General features: G+C 43.3%; 1 long non-coding RNA gene across 2 annotated transcripts; it reads right to left on the minus strand.

Moving 5' to 3' along the window:
• Nucleotides 1-2,758: 2,758 nt before the first annotated feature.
• On the minus strand, nt 2,759-6,362 carry LOC130528193 (uncharacterized). Of its 2 annotated transcripts, XR_008951233.1 has the most exons (5): nt 5,852-6,362; nt 5,194-5,305; nt 4,999-5,107; nt 3,896-4,896; nt 2,759-3,795 (listed from the first exon to the last, which is right to left on the minus strand). It is a non-coding gene; the product is annotated as an uncharacterized LOC130528193 (long non-coding RNA). The 2 variants fall into 2 exon arrangements; XR_008951234.1 differs by lacking the exon at nt 5,194-5,305.
• Between the last annotated feature and the right edge of the window lie 1,978 nt (nt 6,363-8,340).

The raw sequence follows: 8,340 nt of genomic DNA on the forward strand, positions 1-8,340 counted from the left end.
CCACAGCTTCATGTTTTCCTCTCGTGGTTCTTTTAGCTCTCTCATCGGCTCTTCATCTTTGTCACTTTTTCCCTGATCTCACTCGTAAACTGGTTTTTGAAACAGGAAGTCAATTCATCTATGAATTCAGGTCAAAGGTGAGAACCTATCACATTTTATAACAAATGAATGCAGAAAACCATCAAATCCCCCCCTAAAATCCTCTATTTCTCAACACTGTACAATATACAGTATCTCTTATTATTAGAAGTATATAAATGGAGCCATTCATCACAGCACATGAGCCAAAATCAACCTGCTGTTTGTGTAAAAGACAAGCAGATCATGTGACCAAAACACATCTACTGGATTTGACAGAAGGGGCCTCTCGCAGGTTGATTTATTAATTAAGGGTTACATTCAGGTTTGTGCATAATTCAGTACTTGAGTTAAATAAGAATTTTTTCCATATGCTAGAAATGAAAATAGGGGATATTGTCAAACTGGGTTCTGCGCTTCTGCTCTGGAGAAGATAGGAGGGTGAGTAAACAGAGTAGAGGCTGCCTCGGATCGGCTGTGTGGCTGATTCTGCTGGAGATGAATTGAATGGCTGACATCCAGGTCGCTGTCTGCTCCGGCTCCGGGAACGTTTGTCTGGGTCCCCAAGCTGCAATCTGTCAGTCATAGACATTGAGACAGCTGCTCCATCCAGGTGCCAGCCAATGCCGCGCTGCCATCAGGGCAGCCCGTCCTCCATTATCCCATTCATTTACAATGTGGAGACCACATCATACTGCCAAATTCAGACAGAACTCAAGAGGTAAGAGACACACATTCATCCCCAAGATGGCGATAAGAGAAGAGAAATACTTCTACCCTTTAGCACTAATGCATAACAAGAGAAGCAGAAACTTACTTGGCTTTCACATCTCCACAAATGACCTTTTTCCAGCACAAAATGGCTTATTTCAGTCCTGTCTGGGCTGAAATTGGAGTTTCTGAATCTCCAAGGCAGGCGGCTAACTTCAGAATGATGCTTTACACACACTCTCCCCCTTGAGAATGATGTGTTTCACACTCATTTGGACAGTGTTATGGCAGCCCTCATGGCAGCAGCAGCAGCAGCCCTCACAGCTGACTGACACATAGTTGAAATTGCCTTCTTTCAATTGTATAGAGGTATAATAGAAGGGCAAAGTTACCCAGTTAATTAGCCTAGCTTAAAAGCTGGCAGCGATATCCTGCTATAGGATGATGGAACAATCAAATTGTTATATTGAGACTAAATTGTGCGTCATTAGCCTTTATGTGTTAGTTTAGAAGAGACTGGAGGGGCTGTCTTTAGATGGGGGAATTCCCTTCCATTACTTTTAAGTATTGGTCTGCCTTCTCAATCTGAAAACAATATATATTCTTTTATCCCTTATCTTTTCTTTCTTGGAACAGAGAACTAATTTCTAATCATCTAAGCTAAGATAGCACCTGCGCACCTAATTCAGTCCTTATCTCCTGTCTGATGTTGCAGCATTCTGTGTAATTCTTCATTGGTTATTACCCTTTCTTCATCTCTCAGTCCTAGTTTCGCACTTTGTAATTTTCCTCTAAGTGTAGGTGCAGCAATCAGATTTCAACACTCATTTTCTTTTCATAGCTTTGAGCTGAGAGTCCTTTCCACCAATTAGCTGTGACAGCGGCCGTCTCCAGCCGGAGCCAGAGCGGGGCATGTAAAAAAGATTTACAGCTTTGTGAGCCAAATCCACCCTCAGGTCTTATCACAGCCCCCTGGGCTTCGGCCACCATTTAGCATAGCCAAAGGCTTTACTGGGGGATAATGGCCGGTCCGAGCTGCTTTCATCGGGGAACCAGTGGGATGATGCCTGCTGTTTGAGACACCGACCCATAAAGTTCAGAGCGTTCTCAGCTCTGTGTGCAGCAAACACAGACGGGGTGGGTTACCTCTGTGTTTTCCACGTGAGGGTAATTGGGTTGCATGCACATTAAATCCGTTTGTCGGCGCGTCTGACGCTGTGAGGTTATTACTCGGATAGCTATTATTCAAATGAACTGTGATGAACTGTGCTTTCGCAACCACCTCTGTTTGGGCTGAAGCTGTATTCAGGAGCTATCAGAGGTTGCTTCAGTAATGTAGATACCAGGAATTAGTAGAAATGAGACAGTGCTAATCCACCAGAGGAGCAAGGGTACACAGAGAAACTGGCAGCGCGCAAGATTTCAACACCAGATAAGATCGTGCTCATCTGACTTTGCGTTTAATCGATAGGCTGTATATTTCAGTCAGTGGAAGAGAGAAGCCTCATTCAGGAAAGATCAGGCATGAAGCGTCATTTCCCTCGTGATGTCTGCCTGTTGCTAATGCAATTAGCTTCCTCTAACCGTTAATTGAAAGCTTAAATTTACCGTCGGTAATTTTCATAGAAGGTTGGTGTTTTTATCTGAAATCTCATTCATCCACACAACTTTAGTGCAACCAAATTAAATCTTTGATAGCACCAGCTTGTAGTTAAGAACATGGCTGCCAGACAGTGGTTTATATTCAAAGGGAAGTGGAATGAGGATCCTTGTAAAAACATAACTTTTAGAGGAGAGTTATTAGAGGAATTGAATGTAGAGCCTCAGGCAACGTAACTGCCAGAATTCGCAACACAAACTATCATTTAATTCAAGCCCATAACTGTGATGGGCCTTAATATTGACACCATGAGCCCCATAAGTTCAATGCATCATTCCATTCAGAGTTGCAAACAGTTAAAATAAAATAAAAGGGGGAATTGGAACTTTTCTTCACTGGTTGCACAGAAAACAATAGTTAAAATACATCAAAGGAAGGAAGATGGATCATAAACAGTCTGATGTTTCAGATGGAAAATTCAGAAATATGAGGCTAGCTAATTTAAGTGGCCAAAAAAGTGTTTTTCTGATTAAAAAGGGGAGCATCTGCCCTTGAGCTTCATAGCTTCTCCCTGTATGAATGCCATCATCGCGTAGGATCAGTGGCTTCTGCGGTGCATGACTGATCGTCAACAATTTCCTCTATGTTTGCCACTTTTTAGTAGATTTTTTTTCCGTTTGAACGATCTCGTCGTGGAGGAAACAGCACATTTGTGAAACCAAAGCTGCTGGATCGGATTCTGGAAGTGGTTTGAGGAAAGAACACAATGTGGACCAGAACGCTTGTTTATATCAAAGTTTTAAAAGAAAATGTGGTTCCATTTTGGTACAACCCTCACAGGAACGACGTCAGGGCAGGTCGGAGGCAGATCGCAGTTTATTCGCCATCAAGGAGAACCCTTGTAATTTATATAAAAAATTCTGCAGGAAAAAAGGGCTCAAAATAAGCCGTAAAGCCCCAGGTAAGTATCTGCATGTAGCTGATAAAGTGCTACATTCTGTTACACTTGCAACCTTATGAATATTCACCATGTTACATCCCTAAGTGGGGATAATCCCCTTTGTTTGCCCTATCCATTTATAGCTAAACGTCTCACATAAGCGTGCTGATCTCTGAGCGCTATCATCAGTCAAACTAACTTTGATTGGACTCAATTCTTTAATTAACAACGCAGCTTTAATTACATTAGAGTGGTGTTTTTTCCTCTCCCCTTTCAGCTGCCCAGAGGTTCAGTCTCCTCGTTCTCTGCCTGTCGTAGCCACCACAAGGGGCAAAGTGCCACAGCGCCAGAAAGACTCCCCATATTTTCATTTGAATGGTTCAGCCTCAAATCTCCCTCTGAGACGCGTTTTATTGCATTCTCGGAGCGGCGGCGCCGGAACCAGGATGAAGATTTCATTTGCTCCCTGTAGGTAAATGAGGACTTAGCTGGTGAGGATTTCTCCTTCATTGTGCTGGTGGGGAAAGACTGAAAGAGTATTTCACTTCACAATATTCAACACACACCTTTAATAAAGTGAGAGAAGGAAGTGTTATTCTCTCGGCTGAAGCAGAAAGGTGGGCGTGCTTATTTTTCTGGCGTGAGCTCATGATGCGATCTCCCCCGCTGCTTGTTTTTCATCACGTCGCTGCCAAGCCCTGATGGAGGAGACAAAAGTCGCAACGGTTACTTTTATTAGTTCAGATCGATGCAAACAAAGGCTACTCCTCAATTTCCGACCCTTCAGATCTGCTGTGACGTATGAAATTCACTAATAAATCAAAGACATGATCTTGGGAATCTATAGAGTCTATAGAGAGTGATGCTATAAATACAGGAGATTATGGGTCCTGTCTCGTAGGCCCGTCACCTCAAAGTTTTTCCACCAGGCATTCATTTGTGGTGGTGCTCTTCGAAGTGTCCTACTAAAGCCACGCTGGGAAGGAGAGGAATGAGCAGAGGAGGAAGCCGCTATGTCTGGGGAGGCTCTGCTGGAGGGACCAAATCTGTGGAATTTAAATTAAAGGGTTCTGCTGGGCCTTCACGGATGGCACCGTTCTGCTGAGGGCTGCTATATTTTAACCCCCACTTCTTTTGACCAGGAAAAACATGTTCTTCAATCACTTGATGCTCTATTCTCCACATAGCCAGGCAGCTTTGCAGATCACTTTGGCCTAGCCACATTTTTCAAATGTAGAGGAAGTTTAGAGGTAATAGGTCAAATTTTCCTTGTATTCATAAACTTAAGGCCTCAGCAGACACCCCCCACCCCCCACCCCACAATGAAGACTTCAGGCTTCCAGGCTCTTGGATGACTCCACAGTGGGGATTCTCCATTTCCAACAACACGAGCTTAAGAAAATAAGGTCAGAACTTTGGATGCGTCAGTGTTTTGTCTTCGCTTCTTCCTCCCGTCGCTGTTGAATATTCGATCTCCCTGTGATTGTTGTTAATAGCACAGCTTGTTTTTCTTCTCTGTAACTTCAGACTTCGGCTGATCTTGGAGCAGCCGAACGGTACCTTTTCTCTGCCGGGATGAGAAAGAATTCCCGTAAAAACCTCTCCAACATGGCCACCACTCCAATGGCCCAACCACACAGAGACAGGTGCTATTATTAGAAGCGGGGACCTTCAATTCGCAGATGATTGTTTTTCGGCCCGTAAGGTTGGATAGAAGCATTACAGGTTGCATCCCTCTGGGAGGCACCGCGTAGCTGTATGCTGGACAGCACCTCCAGCTACCAAAAAAAATGAATTGTCAGTCTTTTTTAACAACCCTAGAAGCAAATCATTGGCTTTAGAACCCAGAGTAAAACCGCTTCACCTCAGGAGCACATGAACTACTTGATTGAAATTGTGACCTGTGGTGGAAATTCCAAATCAATTTTATAGATTGCCTGCTGAGATGGTTTCAGAGATGACATCATCGGGGTGAACTTGGAACAGAAAATCAATGGACAGTTTAAAGAGGGTGCACCATATATGTGGACTTTTAACAAATCGAAATACATGCACTTTACTGCCCAAAAATACTTTGAGTTTATAACATTTGAGTTGATGCACAGGTGGTGTTAATGGAGCAGCATATATGCCTGTGGCCAAATGCTGCAATTGCAATTCAAATGCTGCAGTGTGCTGCCAATGTTGCCAGAAAGGTCACCGGATCCCGCAAGAACGACTACATTTGAGGAATGTGCTGCCTCAATCATGTTTCATGTTGCTATAATAGCCGCGCTAATATTGGAACTCCATAGCATCTCAGCTTTATGCCAGAGAAAGAGGTTCTGCTAATACATTGCTAATGTTAGCAATGATGAGTCGCCATTTTTATTCCTCAATTTCTAATCTAGTCAATTCGGTGACCCACCAGCACCCACTAGTGTACTATATACTGTTCTATGTTATCCAGCTGTAGAGAATTTTTGAAACGTCTGTGCCTACATTAATTACAATTAAGTTAGCCAAACTTAGCAGAATCTTACCTGTTCTGGAGAAAAGGAGCAACTTCCAGTCTTCGAATTCTTTTCCACCTCTATCTTTCTAAGGCATCTCCTGCTCTGATCCTTTAGTTTTTGACTTTGTCAGGAGGATGTTGAGAATTATAATGAGGCTATTGTGAGGGTGATGTTTGGTCACCCGCGCTGTTCGTTTACTAGGCTCAGATCAACCACACAGACAACCGGAGGCCTTGCAAGGGAGAGCCGACGAGCAGTTCAAGCTTCCTCTCTCAACTCCGTCAGTCTGCTGCTCGCTCTCCTGTTTTATTTGGTTCACACAACATTGGTATCAAAACAACTTCATGATTCCTTCTCCTCCTATCTCTACGACTTCCTCGTGTCCTTGAACATGATACCTCCCAGTGCTGGGAACATAACAGCTACAATACTTGAGTCAAACACTCATACATTCTTTTTGATTAAACATTCTAAATCTACTTACTATACTTACTATAGCATTGAAACGATAATAGTAATAACAACAATAATTCTTCTCACACTATTTAGGTTTTGTAACGTCAGACATGTGGGATTAGAAACCTTCCCAGCAGAAGCTCAGCAGTAACTGACAACCAGGATGCAGAAACACTACTGATTTCATGACCCAGAGAATATTTATAATAACTTCTGCTATATTTCTTACATACTTCTCCTTTAAACAGAAATCTTCAAACTCTGCTGCTTGAATACTGAGAGTTCAGCCATAAATAAATATATATTTTGCATGTGTGTGTTTCATTTTCTGCCACAGGGGAATGCGAGACGCTGCACCAGCCGAGTGCCTGTGGGGCTATTACTGGCAGGAAAATTCTGAAAGGTCACGCTGAGCGGTGACACGGGGTGAATCTTTCCGCAGTGGCTCACATTAAATCAAAAACATCGTTTGAATGCCGAGTTTCAAACTGAGAGGTGAATAATGAGTAAAGACGATATTAGTGCCCAGATGGGCTTTAACTAATATATAAAGAGGAATCAATAAGGGGGGGAAGTCTTTTACTTTGTTGCGCAGCAAAAGATGGTTAAAAAAATTGAAAAAACATTTGTTAATGTAAATAAGACAGTCCTACAAATTAAAACAATTTGGATTCAACTTTGAATTCTTTTATTCCTCTATGTTTTAGAGTTTATTCTCAATGTCCGTTGAAGAGGTTTTGTCACCTGTTACAAGAATCCATGTTCACTTTAATGCAAAGGGGCAACAAGAATGACTTGTGCAGGTTTGCCAGCAGTGGCAGAGTAAATATTTTATTTATATTCATACGCGTGATATTTCCAGCGCCAGTCCTGACCCGTCCTTGTCATCTGCAGTGAAAGTCACCTCCGCTGTGGGCCGGTGTGTCCTCCCTGGGCGCCACTGCCACTCAACAATGTACAAACACGAAAAGGCACATCAGGGTAATTGGGGCTTTAATAATCAGCATCTCGGCACTCGGCGGGATCAGTGATTTCAGATGGAGGTACAAGGACAAAGAGAAAGGGGCGGTCGAGGGGGAGGGAGGCAATCACAGCGCTGCCTTCGTTCTCAGCGGTGCGGCGAACGAGCCAAGAATGCTCTGGGAGCTTGTTCCAGCTGGCCAGATATTAGCAGTTGTCCTCCAACACCCTTCCACACAAGGGTCACATGCTGGAGCTCAGACCGCTGTGCCACTCTGCAGCCGGTGCCCTAATGAACGTTTCAACTTTAATATCCTTGCACAGCATCATTTCCACCTTGGCCCAACTCTCCACACAAGGAAAAAACAGTTCTTAGGCAGAATTGGTATTTAGTCTTGATGACTAAAGGTTGCTGTTCAGGTCTTGGTCTTGATTGCAGTCCTGCTCTTTGATTAGACTGGAAGAGGTTCTCTAGTCGGACGTGGGTCAGTAGACTAAAATGGAAATAAAATTGCCCACATGGATGGGCTGATTATATTTCTCTGTCCACTCTTGGAAAATATGGCCTTCATATTCTCTATCTATGTTCCAGGGGGTGAAATGGGAACTTCCAGAGTGACAACATGGAACGCAGTCTAAATATAGTGTTGATGTGATCACAAAAGAGGCGTTTTCTCTTTTTGGCCGATGCCACATTATTACCTCAGCTCCCAGTAATCTTCTGAACTCCCCCCAGACATAAATGGCAAGTGCCTCTGCAGTGTGATTTTGATTTTATTGCATGTCTCCTCTTTGTTTGTGCAACGGTATTGCACAATGTTTGAACGGAACCCCCCAAAAAGCTGCATCCACACATAAAATAAATCTATATAATAGTTAACCTGATGCTTTTGGTATGGCTGGTTTTGTTTATTTATTTAAGTCCTCCAGGAGAAGTTTTCAGAGCAACTGTGAATTGGGTTTTCAGGGTTGTTTTGTCGATTCACAAATGTTTGAAGGAGTGACTCATGCGTCATTGCTGTGCACTGTGTGTGTGTGTGTGTGTGCGCGTGTGTGTGTGTGTGTGTGTGTGTGTGTGTGTGTGTGTGTGTGTGTGTGTG

The sequence above is a fragment of the Takifugu flavidus genome, chromosome 1 (genome assembly GCF_003711565.1).
Source record: "Takifugu flavidus isolate HTHZ2018 chromosome 1, ASM371156v2, whole genome shotgun sequence".
NCBI lineage: Eukaryota > Metazoa > Chordata > Actinopteri > Tetraodontiformes > Tetraodontidae > Takifugu > Takifugu flavidus.